The 19,713-nt window shown below is 38.9% G+C and overlaps 1 protein-coding gene across 1 annotated transcript in view; it reads right to left on the reverse strand.

Moving 5' to 3' along the window:
* Positions 1–14,326, reverse strand: part of LRFN2 (leucine rich repeat and fibronectin type III domain containing 2) — a 150,147-nt gene extending 135,821 nt beyond the window's left edge. The window contains exon 1 of the mRNA XM_088524254.1: positions 14,053–14,326. The gene's annotated coding sequence lies outside the window, so the exon portion shown is untranslated. The remainder of the gene's footprint in view (positions 1–14,052) is intronic.
* Positions 14,327–19,713: the final 5,387 nt, after the last annotated feature.

Genomic DNA, 19,713 nt, shown 5'->3' on the forward strand with positions numbered 1-19,713 from the left:
TCATTACATTGAGGGTATCAGAGCACTGGAACAGGCTGCCCAGAAAGGCTGTGGAGTCTCCTTTTCTGGAGATCTTCGAAATCCGCCTGGATGTGACCCCGTGACACGAGCTTAAGTGTCCCTGCTGGAGCAGGGGGGTTGGACTATATGATGTCTAGAGGTCCCTTCCAACCTCAACCATTCTGTGATTAGACAGTACAGGCTATAGAAAACATATCTGTTCATAGTTCAGATGTCTACCTGAAGCATTTCCCCTATGCTACTACCTTCTCATCTATCACAGGCAGTCAGATCTATATTCAACCTCCTCCACCATCAGAAACCCCAGACCCACAGGAGGCCTCTGGATCTGCTGCTCCCAGACATGCTAAATCTTGTCTTCCTCTGTACGCTCAGAAGCTATGGTTGTTAGACTCTCAGGGCAACATTTGGCCCTTCCTTACCAAGCACTGGGTGAGGACTTGCCCACTCCAGCTGTTAGGGTTCAACAGCAAACCCCTCAGCATCTAAGAAAAACCCAAGACGGAGATTAAGATTTTCATCTTATGGAGAGTGAAGCACTACAGACGTTAGCCAAATTACTCTAGCCAAAAACTGTGATTATATCAGTACAGCTTCCAGATCAGCAGTGCTAATAAGTTAGTAAATTCAGCAGTGAAACTCTGTCTCATTATTCTGGTAGATCGCTGTTTCTGTCTACACTTACAAAGCAGTGAGTAATTAGCACTTCTTTGCACCCTGCTAAAATACAGACAGGGTATATACATCTGAGAGCTCAGTCAAAACTTCCCTGAGGCTATGCCATTATGAATGTAGAAACCAGGGTATCCTAAATTACATCAGAAGAGTCTGAACTAGATCATACCAATGGTCTACCCAGCCCACTCTTGTGCTATTGTGTATTGACTACTAAGCCAACAAAGCAAATCAATTCAAAAATGTAACAGTAAGGCAAGCCAACAGTGGTAATTTCCCAGAATATTCTCTTAGTCTTGTAACTGTGGTCCAAACAACAATGATGAGATGATGTGTTTGCACACACACTCACACAAAAAAAGAAGGTCTTCCTTTTGTGAATTTTTCCAGTTTGTCTGTAAACAGTGCAAGCATTTAGCATCCTTGTCCTGTGAGAAAGAGCCTTACAGCTTTTCACCATCCCAAGTGAAGAGATATTTGGCTTATTTCTTCTGGCCCAGTCACTTGACAGTTTCCTCTTTGTCTCTGAAGTACGAACAACAAATAATCACATAATATTCTTCATATCATTTACAGTCTGAGATCTTTGTCATACCATATCAGAGATGCTTTTTTCAGGCAGAGAAGCATAATATTCAATCATGCTTTGGGCAAAAATCATTCCTTATGTACTCTTGACCAGAACTGGAACTATTTTCCTGGACCAGAACTGCATAACATAATCTACAAGAGCATTGAATTCACTTAATACTTCAAGCTGGACCAAAATGAGCTGTTGTAGGCAAAAAGAAAATTGTACTGGGCAACCCTTGCTCCAGTATATCTAGCACCAAAGACAGTCATGGTTCACTCTCCCTGGATAATCATCTGCTGCTCTTCCAATGCACACCATCTTATGCCAACCTAGTGCTTTCCAGGGCTATCCAGCAGTTTTACAGAGATTAGATCCCTAAAAGTTTATCTCCTGAACAAGGGAATACAGCAAGAGATCTGTTCAAATAAAGAAATGTATACAGCAATAGTCAAAATCTCTCTCTTCCACTGCTCTTGTAAAGTTATACTGAAAGGTAGAGGAAACCGTGAATGAATCATAACCTGAAAGAGCTCAAGCTCTCACAAATCACCAGCTCATTGATGGCATGGGAGTAAGCCATCTATATTTAATGACTACTACTGTTCTTACTTCTCCTGTGGACTGCTTGTACTAATCACAGTCATTGTCTTTGAAGATTTATTGTCATTTTTCACCTCTGCTGTATTCACATATTAGCAGCCTTCACATCAAGGAAAACAAGTTAATACACTGATGCTGACTGTGTGATGAGGTGATTTAGAGTGGGACCTTAAGAGCAGAAGCTTTTACAGGCAGTGTATCTTCATTTATCTGACTGAATGTAAGGGAGACAGAGTATATTTGAGTAATTAAGGGAATTATCAGTGTGACTAACAGGCATTCAGGGATGTGATACTATTTTGGATAACTGAGGTTTGGATAATTGAGACTAGATGGTAGTCCCTAGCATGAGAGCCTGGTTATATAAATACTTGCAGTTTGGCTAAATGACAGCAAAAGCAAAAGGGGTGATAGGCAGCTGCGATCTGCAGCACTTTCTGATTCTACTAGATTTCTGTTTAATTATCAGTGTGAACTTAAACACGTTTCTGTACAAACACATAAAATTTGTGATTAGGAGATTTGGGAAATTTTTTGCTATAGTAACTATAAATGTACGAGATGAATTTCACCTGTTTTTCCTAAATAAACCACTTGGGAGACATTTCCATTTTTCTTATCGAATAGCTCTGTATGTTATTTTGGGCCACCTGAGTTTTCTGATTTTCCTAAAATTAGCCATTTTCACTCATGCTTCCTTGCATGATAAACACAGGAAATCCTTGGGATTTTCATCTAAATACTAAGAGAAAGGCTCAGGCTTAAGGCATGGTAAATGACATCCTCCAGAACTTCAAATAAACAGCCTCTAAAGTTGAGAGGTCAAATAATCTTAAGCGTGCCATAATAAATACGCAAAAGTTAAACATATAATAATAATAAATGTTTTATTCCATCAAAAGGGTAAAACACAGATATCAGTGCAGTTCCTCCTAGTAAGCATTTATCAGTAATTTACTCTGTCAGTTCATAATAACAGGTAGAAAATATATCAAGATTGTGTTTGACTTGGAATATTTCTAGCACCCCAAGTTAGATAGGAAAACAGATGAAAGGCACTTCTGCACTCACTAGATAATTGCAGATGTCAGTATATCTATATTCCTCCTCAATGACTGTTAAATAAACTCAGCAAAAATAAACAGGAAGATAATGCATTTAATGACCGTTTTCATCAACTCTGTTAATGTAGAAAAACAATTGCACAAAAGAGTTTGGCCAATTTTATTTTAGCTAACTCCTGCTTTCTGAGGGCTGCTTTCATAATAGGCTTGCTCAGATGAAAAGACTAAATGAAGCTCTCCAGTAGACTTACTAATGTGGCCATAGCCACGTACTGTTGCTACTGCCCAATTTGAGATTTGATCTAGCTTTTATTTGACATTTCAGTATGACACTACCTCACCACAGTCTAAATCTGATCACAGGCCCTCAGCATGATGGGGCGCCTGAGCAGTAACTCTGAGGAAGAGACTGCATACTATTTTGGACAAGCTGCTTCCAAAATCTGTGCTTTCTTGTGTGTAAAAAGGTTGGCAACCCACTTTATGTGGAATTTGCTAAGAATCAGTTTATTAGTACTTACTGAAAGCCCTGAACACAAAATGAACTAAAACTGAATTGCTACCTCAGTGTCAATATACTAATACATGATCCCCAAAATTCTGCTCTCTTGGATTTTGACTTACGTGCTGCAGATCTTTGGAAACTCTTCACTCCCATTTTTCTTGTCTGAAAATCAATCACCCTATAAAGGACAGTCCCTAACACATTTTAAAGAGATGTAGCTGTTTCTGTTTTAAGCTTAAAAGAATTTGTTGAACCATGCACCAGCCAACAAAATTTCCTGCACAGCAAAACACCACCACTTAACTGCTATGTGCAGCTGCTTTACTATGGGAAGCCTTCTCTCTCACACTTCTTGTAGCTTCTTCTTTTACTTTTCAGCTTCCATGTGAGCACTGGCAGTGCAGCCTTGAGCCTGTTCTTTTTAATTCCTTGATAAGTCCCCCCACCTCCGTACAGCTAGACTTCAGACATTAATTCTCTTCAAAGATTAGGACCTATGATCCTTGGCTTTGCCAAGTGGGGCCAAAATCTCCCACTACAATGCCACGTGTTCAATGCTCACAGTTCTGTTAGTCTTATTGCAAATTCAGTATTTTTACAGACTATTTTATTAATGGTTGGACTGTCTATACCCTCTGTGCTACCACCCACAGAGAATAGACTTACCAGGGCAATAAAACAGAAGATGAAAAAGGAGGGAAGAAATAATCTACAAAAATAAATGCTACTATCTGCAGAGCTATCAGTTGGACTAAAAAGATTAAGGTGGTCCAATTTTATTGGAAACTAAGAGAAGACTTTGACTTATTTAGATTGGACAGATTAGAATTTAGAAGAGTTTATGTTCTCTAAAGAATGCAAATGCTACAATCTTTTTATTTTCTGTAAAATAGGACAAAATGCCATGTTAAAAGTTTTTCATGTGATACAAACATGTCTTAGAATAAAAAAAGGGCAAAATGCTAGTTGAAAACATCACAAGAGAAAGCAAAGAATGACATAGTTTAGTGACTTCAACTGAAAAGTTTTTATTTTTCTTTGACTATCTTGGACCATAACTCTGTTCTCCCGTGAAAAAGCAAACAAAACAACAACAACAAAAACAGTTGATTAGATATTCTTGACCAATTCTCATTAGGTCTTTGTATCTCTCCTTTTTTTCTACCACAGAATTATTCCCCTGGGCATATACTGCATCTGCCTAGCCCTTCACTAGTCTATAAGCAGCTCATAAACATTAGCGCACTTAGTCTTACAACAGGTTTCTGACATATGTTACTATCGACTTTGACTACAAAAGTAGAAGAAAAAAGCAAAGTGGCTAAGAATGGATGTAAACATATACCTTACGTATATAAAGCTACATATTTCATGGCTTTTAAAAAAGGAATTAAAAGGGACCAGAAGAAATAATAATAATAAAAAAATGCTGATTCACCATATTCCCTTTAAATAGAAGGAAGATACGTTAGCTAAGTTAGGCCCATTTAATCTTTTCAAATATATTTATTGATTCTGAAGTGGAAACATAATTGTGGCTTATCAGAGCAATTCATTTTAAATTGCCATTCACATTTCAGAAGTGACCTAACTTTTAACTTGGGAAAGAGAGAAATTTTCACAAAAACGAATATATTGTAATCCTGAAAGTTGCCCTCTCTTATTCTTTGTGATAAATTAGTGGTTTGGTGTATTGTACAAAGCTGCGTGTAGACTGTTTCTTGCAGGTCTTGGGATAAGTCTTGGACTTTGACTCTTCACTATAATATTGTTTCCCATCTAAGAACTTTTGTATGTTTTTGTCCTACAACTAATGAATTAAATATATATGTATATAATGCATATATGTGCATATAAATATTTCTGTTCATATATGCATATATATTATAAATATATGTGCATACAAATATATATACATATATATAAATCCATATTTGGCATTGCCATTCTTTTCCCTTGAAAGATTCCTGTATTTACTAGATATGCGTATTAAAATGTGCTACATTTTAATATTTTTAATAGAGGTTAAGCATATTGATTTCAAGCAATATTTACTATAGTTAAATCCTTACTTTATTTGAATCATGAATGGCTTTAGATTCTATCCCAACTGTTTCATATATATTTGGCAAACAAATGTCTAATATCTTGGCTTCGTGTGAATTGCCTGCTACTAATATTCAGGATCTGCTTATTGATTGTTCAGGATGTGTTCAGAATGTCGGTCATCAAAATAAAGCAATGTGGTTGCTGCTGCCTCACTGGACTCAAAAACATGACCATTTGAATGCCCTACTGGTCTGGTAAGTCACAGTTATGTTTCCACTCCAGAATCAATACGTATCTTTGAATGGCATACTGGAATGACTACAATCCAAGTGACCAACACCACTTAGTGTCAACCAAAGATTAGCATTTACTGGGGGAATTCCTTTCTTCCAGGGATCAGCTTTCAAATGCTTGTAAGGTATGGATCATATGTTCTTTTCCTACCTGAGGACAGTATGATTTTATTGTCTGATTCAATATCTATTACTCTGGTAGAGAAAGAGCACACAAGGTCTGTGTATTTTATCTTGTTTCTGGTAAAATTACAGAAATAATTACATAAATATAGTCACAATCATATAAAATATACAGGACCCTGGGAGATGATATAAAATAAATTTATGTCTAGAAGAGATTTCTTGGAAGCAAGGAGGAACAACCATACTGTGAATGTAATCAAAAACTGTTTTAACAGTAACAATCTGAGATCCTATATTAATTCCCTCTAGATAGCTCTCTCTAATAGCAGCAGAAGGAAGGAAAACAAAGCTCCAAAAACTGGATTCTTTTATTCTCAAATATCTTTTGCCACCTGTAACAATTTTGCAAAAGGAGTATAATCAGATTTGGACATGAATACATTCTGGCTTCTGATCTTGAAATACTATGACTGAGACAGGTTTTTGAAAACAGACCTCATTTTCTGGGTCCTTAAGATTTTATGTAGATCTGAAATCTCAAGCTGCAATTTCTCATTTACCTAAGCCAGCAAGACAAGTTGAATTTAGGAAGAACAGCTGGCTGCAGAGTACATTTTTATTCTTTATGTACTGGCAAAAAGAGAGATTGATTATGAGAGCATGTGAGTGCAACTACATCACACACTAAACTTGTGAGGTTCTTTATTTATATTTTTCTAAAAGATACTTGATTTCCATAATAACAAGCACTTTGTGGAAGAAGAGTGCTCTTAATGTATTCACCAAGCCTTGTATCAATTTGTGATAACAGGATACATATTATTAAAGCAAAAATTGAAAACAGTTCCCTAAAACAAACACAATTAGATTAATGTAAAATAAGTTTAAGTCAGCATCGTATCACAAATATCTAGTTTTCAGCTTTCTACCATGTCTGACAAGAACTTGCCTTAAGAGCCTGAATCCGACAGCCAGTCTGCATAACATCTAGCTCAGATAGGTCTTATTTTCAGTTAGGTCACTAAATGATCCGTCTGTGATTTAACATGGCAAGAGGCCATAGCAGGACGAGATATGTCAAATGAGAGGACCAAATCAATAAGCCCTGCTGGAAGGAACTACAGCAGTCATTTTTGGACCTGAGGACATTATTTTATTTTAAAAGTAAATCCTATAACTGAGACAGACTATAGCCTTTCTTTGATTTTTCCATTCGGTGGGAGGACAGGGAGGCAAGATAGAATTGGGCAACATGCAAAAATTTACTATGTCCCACTCCAACCTTCTCATAGGAGGATAGATTTGACCCTTTCATGGCAAGATCTCAGAAGCGAGGAAGCTTCTTGACCACAAAGCCACAGGGCTATCACAGATCTTTGTTATGCTATTCACCAAATCAGGCAGGTGGAAATTTGTCAGAGTAAAATAAGACATTAAGACGGGCATATACTGCATGCATTTGATGTCCAGCACAGAGGTGGCAGGTGATAGCCCATTGATTCCACCTGTCTGGAAAAGAAACTGTAAGAAGATGGGCCTGCCTCTTTTTAGAGGGTCTCACATGGATTTGAAAGCTTGTTGCTAGGTTCTACTGAGAGTTGAGAGGAGGGAATTATTATTAACGAGTGACTCATCTGCTCCCAATGAAAAATAAATAAATAAAAAAAAAAAACCTTTGTGTTCAGTATAAGGGAGAAAAGAAATTAAATGGCATTTTCATTCCACTCACCAATTCACAGAGGTGAATGGAAGATGGAGAAAACGGAAATAAATGCACAAAGGGCTTGAATAAATTTTCCACATTCATCAAAAGGTTGAAACAGGTGAGATGTGACAAATAAAGCACCTCACATTTGTCTGAGGAATGATAGGCTATGCACAAACAGTGTGACTAAAAGGACATGTCTTAAGTCCTGCTTTACCTTAGCCACACTCCAGGTTTGCAGTGAGAAGGGTCCTATAAATATCTAAAAAAACTAAAGAGACAGAGACATCTTAGTTTTAAGACTGTTAATTCTTCTTTCCCTCACCCCCCTCATCCTATCAAATTTTCTGTATTTTCTGTAAATGTGGCCCTCCTTGACCTCCAAGGGATTCCTTTCACAAATATTAGTTGAACCACCCTTCTGCTCTGCTGTGACCCTCTAGATCAGAGCAGAAGGAACTGCAAGAGGAAGCAGCTTCCTTCCACTTCACAGGAAACTACTGTTACCTACCCCTAGACCTTTAAGGAAACATGCATTTACTGAAACATTTGTCTGCTCCCACCAGCTGGAAGACCATCAGGTCTCAGCCTTTGTGAGAACCACAGCCACACTACATACTGAGAAGCTTCTCAGTAACTTTCTCATTCACCTCAAGAAAGCACTATTGCCAAAATGCCCTTGGGGAGACAGGAGATGCAGGTGTGGTGGCACGAAATGGTCACACGGTCCTTGCAAAGCACATGTGAGCTGAAGTTACGGGATTAGAAAATACTGTGCAGTGGTATTTATCAAGCAAATTGATATTTTTAACAGAAAGCTGCAATACATTTTGATTATAGACAGCCTGCAGAAAGCCATGGTCCTCTCTTCCATGAGAGCTGCTGGGACCTGAATATGTTTTCCTATAGAATATTCCCAGAGACAGCAAGTTGCCTGTCTAGACTACAGGGAGAGAGGGGAGATGAAAATCTGTAGAACAAGGAATTAATGTTGTACTCTTATTTAAAAACCAATACACAGAAAATACCTTGCAATAGCAGTGATAATGTTCACTTACATCTCAGATAACTTACCAAAAATGTCAACTAGCCATCAGTTTAAGAGACCTATCAAAATGGTCGTGGTCCAAAAATGTTCTGTCAATACAATTTGACCTTTTCTCTAACCCAGTGCACTTGTTTCACATACAAACTGTGCAGTGTTTCCTGACATGTATTTACCCAGTCACAGGAATATTCGCAAGGGGTAAAAGACCAAAAAAGCTACTGAAAGGATTGGGAAGGCTTGATTTTTATCTTTGAGGAGGCAGATGCTTGTTGCTGGCTGCTTTCAAACAAGACAATGACTGCTTAGAGAACCACGACAAGAGGTTTTATTTTTCCTTTTGCCATCTAACTGCTCATTGTTCTCATTCTGCACCAAAAGAGCAGATACATATGGCTGTTACCAGAGGTATATAATACAAATTCTGGCATAGACAGTTTTCCTTTCTAGTTCACATTCACAGACTGCTCTTTCACTGATACCACAACTCACCCATCCTGCCACAGAGGATGAGGTGCGTTAAGGCAACCTTTTTTCCTTTCCCATTCTTAATTTTTACCCTTAGGCAGCATAAAAAGAAGGATTACTCATTCTGACTAGCAAGCATGCTGAAGCTTTTCTCACAAGCTTAGACACAGATAGAAAATGATTATTGCATCTGGCACCATTTTGAGTTCCCTTGCTCCTGAATCTTTCAAATCCAACTGAAACTCTAAGGACAAAAGAGGAAAACATCCTTTTTCCTCTAAAATCACATTTTGGATCCCTGCAATCCATATGGCTTGATCATACCTAGGCTTTCCAAAGTCTATACGTCTCCTAGCAAAGTCAATTCAAATTCTACAGTCATCACTGAACCGCTGCAGCAATTTGGCTCAGTTCTGTGCGTAAAGCTGTAACTCCAACCCCGACCTGTCTTCTCAGGCTTGAGGGAAGTCACGCTGTTTTTTTCCTGCATTGGCGCTACACACGTGTTTTCTAGGTATTTTCAGCACAATGTTAGCTCTATTAAAGAGGAAAAGGAGCTTTTAGCCAGCATTTCCTTCCTGTTGATTTCATCCTTAATCCAGCTTTCTATGCTGCTCAGCACCTATGTTGACCTGTACTGTGATGCACCTCTCACTTTTAACCAACCGGAGCCCTGTTCCTTGGCTTTACTGCTATTCCAGGGCCCTCTCCTTACCTTACCTCTCTTCATAACACCACAGTGATCGCAGAATATCTGCTAGAGGATTAGAGGCCTGTTCCTTCTTGAGGAGCGATTAGGAGGAGTCTCCTAAATGCCCCTTGTACTTCTTATACAGCAGCCATCCTTTCAAGGCTGTTCATCAAGGATGAATAGACCTTGTCACCTTGCAGAACAGTCCCAGGACAATCCCGCTTGGAGAAGTAACTTGACTTCAACAATGGTTTTCCCATCCCGTGAGTGGAGTGAAAGTGGTGACAATTGCCTTAGCTCCAGCTGAGATAAAAAGTATTCAAGCCTTCTCATGAACTAGGAGTGTTTTGTTCCAGGTTGACTGATACATTTACTTGGGACCTTTAACGAAATGGAATTTGAGTATGGCCCCTTTTAAGATCAGGTTTCATACAAATTAATACGAATTATTATTATTTTCAGTTTTCATACAAAATGTGGAAACCAGAAAGGAATAATCTAATTCCTTTTTCAGAAGAAAGTAACATGGGATATTGTGCCAATTTGCTCCCTACATTTTACTCTGCCAGGAAATTCATAAGTCTGACCATTTCCCAGACAGGTTTTGTTCTGACAAATCTATATTTTTCTGAGAAAAAAACAGAAGATATTCCACCGAAAAAAAATCCCACTTAACTCTGTATTCTGTGTAGGTCCAACAGGGACTTTGCATAGACCAGATCCTGACAGCACATCTTTTTGTTTTCTCACATGCTTTCAAAAATAATACTTTCTGTCTTTTGAGCATTTTATTTGCTGGCATTGCTCATTTCATAGTCTGAAATTGGAATCCTGCGCTTGTCACAAATATTTTTCATGAATACAAGGATGTCATCAGAGACCGGACAGAAGAAACGACAAGAAGAAAGAAAATTTGGAAAGACTGTCATGAAAATATTTTGAAAGAAAAGCAAACATGAAGATGGAGCAAACTGATGCTCCACAGCAGAAACACTTCTAGATGACATCCCCTTTTCCCATTTTTCCACGCAGCATCATTGGGGGCCTTTTAGTAACATGTTTGCATCTGTTAATTTCATAGAAACTTTTGGCAGCCTCCTACGCAGAGGATAATTTGAGTTCCTAGAAGCAGAAGTGCTGCTTATGAGCACCTCTCCCTCCTGCTGATCTTGGGTGGAAGCAGGCGGGCAGGGGACGGATGGCTGCCCTTTCACAGCAATGCCTCATCGCCTTGGGGTTAACCTGGCGATTTAGGGATTGTTTTATTATTCCTACATGCCCAGACACTATCTTGTCTTTCAGCTCAAGTTCCTATTGACCATTGGAAGCTGTTCAGCAGCCTGTGAGCACACGCTGACTCTAGACTCTGAAAGAGTAAATTCTAGCACGTGGAGAGATCCACACTTGTGATAACTGAAGGAAAGTAGGAGATGAATATTGGCCATCTGATATTGGCAACTGTTTTCACAGTGATGAGAACTGGCCTGAAGGAGCTACGGATGACTTCTCCCTGCCTTTTATAAATCATGTCATTTCTTTCCAGTCCAGCATGGAGAGGAGAATAACTCCATAAAGAAAAAGAAAAACCACAAGTGACAACACACTACAATGAACCTCAAGCAAGCAAGGCTGAATGCTCAGGCGAGGATGCTGACTGAGTGGTGATGACTTGGTACAAACTGCCTTTTTGCTCCAAAATCTTTGGATCTTTGGTGATCTTTGTAGGTCAAGGCTGAAACATTAGCAGTTTCAATGCCAATGCAAAAAGGGCTATTTATTGGTATATGGGAATGAACAGGCACTGCCATTACCCCCTTCCCTCTCTTCCATGTGCACAAATAACATAAAATGCAGCCTCCCAGCTTGTCACTTTGCAACCACTCACAATGAAGTTAAATACACTCTATGTTACCTGAAGTATATCTCCACCTTTGCCTAATACCACTTAATCCTTAATCATTTGCATCAACCTTTTTTTCTGCTTTTCATCCACAAGAGGGGAAAAAAGAAAGTTTCAGGTGAGCCATTATGCTGCAAACTTCAATCTGTGACCAGAGTCCTCTGCAAAAAAAAAAAAAAAGAATGAGGGAGAGTCCTTTGGAAAGGATTGCCACGGACCTGGCAGTTTTGAGCAACGGGCAGAGCAGAAGTGAGACTACATGGGCCATTTGAACTACCCATTAGGGAAAAATGAGCAGTCATACTCCACAAGTAAATTTAAACCAGAAACGCTAATGCTGTAAAAAACAGTGTGGGGTAAAGAGGGTAGCAGCAAATGGTGGCTCTGGGGACAGAGTGTGTTTCTTGCCCTCCTGTGGTGCCTGTCTTCCTGACAGTGGGTGGCACGGATGATTTAGGTAATTCTGGGCCTAGAGTCACTCAGAAGAAAACAAGATCCATGCCAGGGAGATGAGGACAGGCTCTGGTTCCAAGGCTTGGGCGCACACAGAGGGGCGATGCAGACCTTTGCTGGGATTCATAGGTAAAGAAAGGTTTGGCTGAGCGTGATGACCTTTTCTTCCTGCGTTTCCCCCCCAGCCTTGTTGTTTACTCTTGACTGCACCTTCCCCCCGCCCTCTCCCTCCCCCTCAAATTAGTAGCAAATTCAGGGAATAGCTGGAGATCTGCTTTGCACAAGCCAGCTACACACAGAGCGCATGCAAAAAGCACTCTGTTGTTCTCAAGTGGCGATCTGTAGGCAATGCAAACTAAACACCAACCCAGGGCAAGCTGTAGACATAGAAACTGTAACCAGCCTGAGACATTGCAGAAGTAATTACCAGTCTCTCTTCCCTCTCATGCCAAGCTCAAATTTGCCTTAGTACATCCTCTGTACACTGTGAGGTCCTACAAAAAGTTGGAATCCTGCACCTGAGGAAGAGGAAATACCGGTGGCAAATGTGTGGCAGGACACTGCTGGACTTATCCACAGTGAGCAAGTTAATAATGAAGTTAAGAAGTGGCAATCTAATCAGACAGCACTTCATTGATTTTAAGTTATGCTTATTATTTGCCTCTTAAAGCCCATTGCTTATATTATTTTATTATTTCCTTTAAGAAGATTTAATTCTGTCCTATTAATATCCATGATGGAGATGCTAAAATAAACCCCATTCTTCCTGATATCTCAGTGGCACTGCCCCCAAAACACTAGATAAGACCCAGCAAAAATTCTTGTTCCTTCGGATAGGAAGGGGATACCCAGTGTAAGAGCCGTAAGAGCCCTGTAAACATTCCTTTAATTGAACACTTTACATTTGCAGTTTACTGACCCACTATGCTGGGACTTGTTGACCTAAGGACTGATATCAGCTCTCCTTCAAGTTTCTTTGTTATTTTATTCTATGATGCATTTGCTTTGGAAGCAAGATCTGCATGTGCCATGCAAGTCAGGAAGAGACTCAGTTTCCATTTTTCTACAACTCATCCTCTGGTGCCATTTAGACACCTCTCCCCACCCAAATCCTTGGTACACTTGATCTTGCAGGGAGCCTATATATCTGATGACGTCAGACAGACATGACATAGCATATACCTGCTCATGTACCCCATCCCCCACATGCCCACCTTGCCAATTCAGGGTGTGCATCACCAATGGCATCGGCTTACCAAGAACACCAGCCTCAGTGGCAACAGTGAATTGAGTGCCCGCTGCTGCTCCACCCCTCATTTCTTTCCCTTTCTTATCTTTTCCATCACCTTCCATTTCTCCACATGACATTTGCCAAGGTCCCTGCTTTTCTACTGTGTATTTTTACATACAACAGAGTTGATCTGTCCAACAAAGTTCTTCCTTGGCTTTGCAGAATTAATTCCTCTAGAAAGCTAAAATCACTTTCACACTTCTATTCTATTTCCCAGTTTGTCTTGTGTTAGAAAAGATATTATTAATCTTTCTTTCAAAGCTCTTCCAGTATCTATTTCAAAATTGTCATTAAAAATCTCTATTAAAAATATGAAAATTCCCTTTTAATTGCCTTTCCATGCCAAGACAGAATCAGAAAGCAGATTCATTTACCTACAGGAACATCCTTATCTAGGCTAGCATTAACAGGAGGATAAAGTTACATGTTTCTCCAATGCTTTTAATATTCATGACAACAATTTTCTTGGTATCAAAGAGGTAACTGTATATAAGTGAGGCTTGCGTATATGCCTATATATAGTTCATATATAGTGCACAATACAATGGCTATACAGTGTATATATAAAGATGAAAAAAAGGCTAGCACTTACCTTTGAGAAGTAACATTTATCCCAGGTTTGGTAAAATAATCTCAGACAGGCACTTAGACGTTCTTTCTATGCCATGCATCCTTTTTTCAAAAGAAGATACAATCTGAAAAATCCTGGTTGATCTCCTGCTAGCCAAAATGCAGACTAGAATGTTTGTCAGATGCAGCCTGATTCAGTGAAGTCCAAGTGTGCGAATCCCTGAGACTCCTTATTCAGTAGTATCCAAAGCACAAAAAAGGGAAAGACATAAAAAAAAAAAAAAAAAAAAAAAGGAAGAAAAGAAAAAAGTGAATAACTTGTTCCTTCCTTATTTGGTTTAAAAACCCCAGTCTCGGAAGACTAAGCAGCCTGCAGACTTTTCAAGCATCCTCATCATCGTGCATCCCAAGGTAACACATGCATTTTGGTATTGCAAGTCTTCAAGTTCATACTAGCAAGCCCAGCATCTGTGTATGTGCATGCATTGGGGAGGGGGATCAGGGTGTATGGTGGCAGGAGGAGAAGAGAGATAGGGAGATACACACACACACTCACGCAGAGAAGGAAAAAAGGAAAAACAGCAAACTGGAGTGATCTCACAAAGTGCTCTAGATGGCAGAGCCTGCACAGCTTGTAAGACAAGCAATGTGCACATATGAAAAAAAAAAAAAAAAAAGAAAAAGGGAGGGGGGCAGAAAAAGAGAGAGAGAAAACCCGAGAGAACTGGCAGGCAGCGTCAGGAATTTCTTCTTACCTCTTCTGACGACGCAACATACAGCAGCAAATGCTCAGTGCTGCACAGGAATCTGGGCAGGCACAACTCAGAGCCCTCACTTCTGAAATAAACAAACATATAGCATAGGGAAGGGGAGAAATCAGAAAGCAGGAGGAAGAAGGGTACAAAAAGACACTACTAAACAAGTAAGAGTGTCAGGAAGAAGGCTGGAGTGGGTGGGAGGAGAATAGTTGGTGCTGAAAGAGGCATGCAAACTCCTGGTCCTAATATAGATTGGCTCTGTAATTATGTGGCGAAGCACTGACTTCTAAGCCATTGCGTAATAATAGAAACCTAAGCTGTGTAGACACAGCCTGACATGCTAAATCCTCAGGAGCTACATTCAACATTTGCCAGCGGAAAGCGTGTCAGTTCTCTGGGGGCGGGGGAAAGCTGGGGTAAAGGGAAAAGGAGAGAAATCGTACTGCAAAATGTACAAGCTGCAGCTGCAAAGAGCTCTCAGGTGGTACCAATGCCAGAAATGTTATTATAGAACTCATATATATCTACAGAGGGAGAGAGAGATAAATACAGGAACAGTGTTAGCTCCATTCAAGCTATTCTATACTAGGGGAAGAATTCTCCCTTGATACATTTGAGTAAATAAAATGCCAAAGAGAACATACAGAGGCTTTCTGGGTTAAATGTGTATATATATTAATGTTGCCTCCTAGAAGTAGTTCTGTCTTTGTACTGAATGGTATTGGAAGGTCTTAATAAAACCAGACCAGATAAAAGAACCCAGAGATTTTATCAGCCTTTCCAGCTTACTGATGGATTCCTGTCTGCAGCTTTCTAGACACACAAACATGTATGTTTTCTTCTGCTTCCCTTGGTTGAAGAGTAGCCTAGACAAAGCCAGGGAAAATAAAAGCACTCCCTAAATTGAGGGAAGAAAAGAAAAAAAAAAAGCAGCCCATTCACATAACAGCACACCAATAACTACTTACTAATAGTGGGGCAAACTTATAATGTCTTTGGAAGGAAATGAAAACCAAGAAGGAGGTATAATTTTGCAGTGCAAGTTTGCATGAAAACTGTGATCTGGGTCACAGCCATGGTCCACATAATCCTGTATCCTGTCTGTGGACAGTGATCAGCACTATCCAGAGCCAAGGAATATGGACAAACTTGTCCAGTAGAGAGCTCAGGCTAACCTGTACACAGGGAAATCTTTTTTTCTTAATCCCTCTTCTTTAAAGATTAGTTAATGCACTGAAGCACAAGCAGCATAGGAGGCTGCTTACCCACGTTCAGGTTAAACACATGTGGATTTATTCTGAGGTCCTTTGTAGTTGTTGTAAAACACTGGGTATCCTAGATCTGAAGAGTTAAATCTTCTGATCATTTGTAAATGCTCCAATGTTTAAAGAAGAAAAACAACAACAACAAAAAAAAACCACATAATTTTAGAAAAAGGTGCAATATTTCACTCTAGACAGCTAGAAGTAGATTTTTATAGCCTTACTCTGGAATAAGTACTCTCCTTACTCCTAGTGGAAATACACCAGGTGTATTCCAAGAAGCCATACAAAACTAGGAAAACCAGTTACTTTCCAAGTTATTTGACTAGGAAGTTTGGGCTCCAGAAGCCAAAAAACGAAACAAAACCAAAAAAAAAAAAAAAAGAAAAAAAAAAGAAAAAACCCGTATTGAATGCTTTTAAGATATTTTTGAAAATGTTTTCATAGGACAACATATTTGGGGGATGCTCATGAAACAGATTTTGCTGTGTACTTCAGGTCAGGTTTTTGTTACCCATTCCATTCCCTTACTCTCTAGCTGCTTCATCCCTATACAACTCTCTATATCCCTAAGGTGAAGGCTACAGATGTCGCATATAAGGAGTTACACTTGGGTAAAAAAAGAGAAGGTAGGACCATGACCAGCACAATCACTCATCTATTTTGCATCATATACAGCTTTTATTGACTATATATGAAGCAGTCCTGGGAGTAAGACTAAAAAATCCAATAGCAAGTAAACTTTTAGGGCATTAAAATAAACAACTCTTCAAAAAGGAGTCAAAAAGCTGATAACTCTGCTGAACTTGGCAATAAGATTTATACATATATATATATATATATATATATATATATATGTATATATGTATATATCATTTTTTAGATGACTAAAACATGATTTTAGGAAGCTAACTTCTTAACTCCAGGGAATCCTGGGCCAAGTATTTTGGCTAGGAAATCAAATCAAAGCTCTAATCATGTCAGTGCCTTATAAAATAAATGTCAGTGCATCACAGACAGAGAAGACCTCTTTTAATGACATAAGGAATTAATAATAGACTCTGGGACTAGTGTTTCAGAGTCTGACTTGAAAGCAAAATATTGCTTGCAAAGACAGAAATCAATGAACTTCATCAATGCACTCCAAAAATCTTGCAAAAGTTTTTCATTAGCTACAGTTCTCACCATGTTGTTTCCCAAAGGATAACACAAACATGACACAACTGTGGGGAAAAAAAAAAGAAGTCTCAAAAAGGACTGCTACAAGGCAGTGATGTTGTGAGTTCTTACAATGCTAGGACAGTATACACCCTATCTTCTCCTAATAGATTCTAATCTTAAGTCAGGGTCTTCTGGGTTTCCCACAGTAGCTTCTTCTTTCCATTGACCATACCCAATTTGTATTGGGTCTCTTTTTCTAATCAGGAACTTTTTAGTGAATTCAGTTTCTTTCTTCCTTGGTCATTCTCTCAGAATAAGAGAAACTACTTCCATTCCTCTCTTTCACTCAGGCTTCCCCCTCTCCAATCCTGCATGAGTTCACAACAGTCAGCCAACACAGTTGTTTTAGCCATCCTGGTAATCCTAGCCATCCTAGTAATGCTACAGCTGCAATCATGTCCACCTACAGAGAAACTCCATCAACACTTGAAGGACCACAAAGATATTGGTTTGTCTAGATAGCAATCATCTTACCATCCCACGGCTCTTGCCTCTGAAAAGAGACATTAAGCCTGTTGTTACTGTCTTAGAAAATACACGATAGACTGCAACAACAAATGGCTAACATCATGCTCACTGACCCTTACAAACTGCTGCACTGTTGAGTAGCTGCATCATTTAATAATGCAGCATGTCCAGCACTGCAAGAGAGTGCACAACTTGTATATAAAACAATAACATGAAGTCTAACGGCCGCATTCGTGCAAATTCATTTGTATAATCATAATGACCCAAAGAATAAGCTTGACTCAAAGCTTCTGTAGTGAAGATGATCTTCAACCTGCAAAGCCACGTACAGTAGCCACATCCAACAAAGGCTAAAACTAGGATAGTGGTAGATCAAGACAAAAAAAAAATGAGATGCTTTTGGCACCTTGAGAATGACTTTACTTGCTACAGACATGATTTCCTTTTTCAAGTCTGACATAACACGCTAAAGCCTTTGACCATTCTGATTAACAATATAATTTAGCATGTACATCTAGACACCAGCAATTTCCACTTCCTGCCTACCCTCTTCCAAAATAAAGAGGTCAGCATCAGTCTACATGACTAATTAATCAATGGCTACCAATCAATTGCATGGATTGAAGGATAGCTCAAAAAACATTTAGTCTGTAGTCCTAACAATGAAAACATTTATCAGGAGCTGAACCTATTAGCTTTCAAACACTCGAGATACTGGGAAAAATTGTTTATTTTTTGAGCGTTGTTCAGTCCAGCTTTTTACTAATCAATGAAAGACTGTTAACGCACATATAACTAACCTTCTCACGACCCCCACGCACATAACCCTTTTTGTTTGTTTGTTTTTAAGTACTTTCAGACAACAGAAAAACTGAGTCTGCTTTCTTTCTGTTTCTTGCATCCCCGTATCATGGTGAAATCCTATTCTCAAAATGTTAGGTCCTGAGATCCAACAGAGAACAGATATTATTTCACAGTGGAATGAAGAAAAGTAGATTCTTCATATTGGTGGCAAGACAAAGGTAGTACAGAAGCTCCCTTTTCCAATACACTGTTAGAAAAATATATCCTTATCTAGAAGCAAAGACTAATATCACAGAGGAAGCATGAAGGAGAACTTCTGTAAAATCCTTCAACTTCATAACAATCTTTGTCCATCCTGAATCTGAACGCAGAACAATTTTTGAGCACAGTGAAACTATCTTTTCAGATCAAGGAATCAATTGTGCATCTCTGATTTTTACCATTCTACTCATTTGTCTCAGATAGATTAACTAAGCTATGCTGACCTTAATGGGATTCAAAATAATTTTGCAGGTGGCAAAGGCGGCTAAAATAATATTTGTGGGTTTCTGTTCTTTCCAGGTTCTCTCTTTACAAGCAAGGAGATGCTTGTATTCCACTTTACATAATCACATATCCAGCTCAGTGAGTGAAATTTAATACCTTTTGATTGATAGGTTAAGACCAGAAGGGATCATTATGGCCATCTCATTTGACCTTCTGCATAACCTTAGTTACAGAATTCCTTTCAAAGGTTCCTGAATCAATCTTCATGCCATTGGATGTTACAGAAAATACCTTTTATAAAAAACAATCTCCTAGTTTAAATATTACAAGCGATGGACATTTGTTTTCCCTTCTCTCTGCAAATTGGTCCAATCTTTGATTATTCTCCTTGTAATAATAAATAAATAAATAAATAAATACACCTGCACCTCATTTTGTTAGTCATAAGGTTCTGGTATGACTAGAGTGATAACTGAAAAACTATAGCTAGCTATCTCTTGACCAGAAAGCACAAAACGTGCAGAAGTTTCTCCCACATTTCTTGTACTGAGGGCTAAGCAGCCTTATTTGAGAGTCATGCAATCTATTTACTTTGAAGACAGACTAACAAACTTTCTGTTTAATGACCATCCATTTCAGCACAATGTTAATCAGATTAAAAAGAATATTTTAGTAATCCTTCCA

Source organism: Tinamus guttatus, unplaced genomic scaffold (genome assembly GCF_059628265.1).
Source record: "Tinamus guttatus ecotype Peru unplaced genomic scaffold, ASM5962826v1 Tinamus_guttatus_pri_ptg000208l, whole genome shotgun sequence".
In the NCBI taxonomy this organism is placed as follows: Eukaryota; Metazoa; Chordata; class Aves; order Tinamiformes; family Tinamidae; genus Tinamus; species Tinamus guttatus.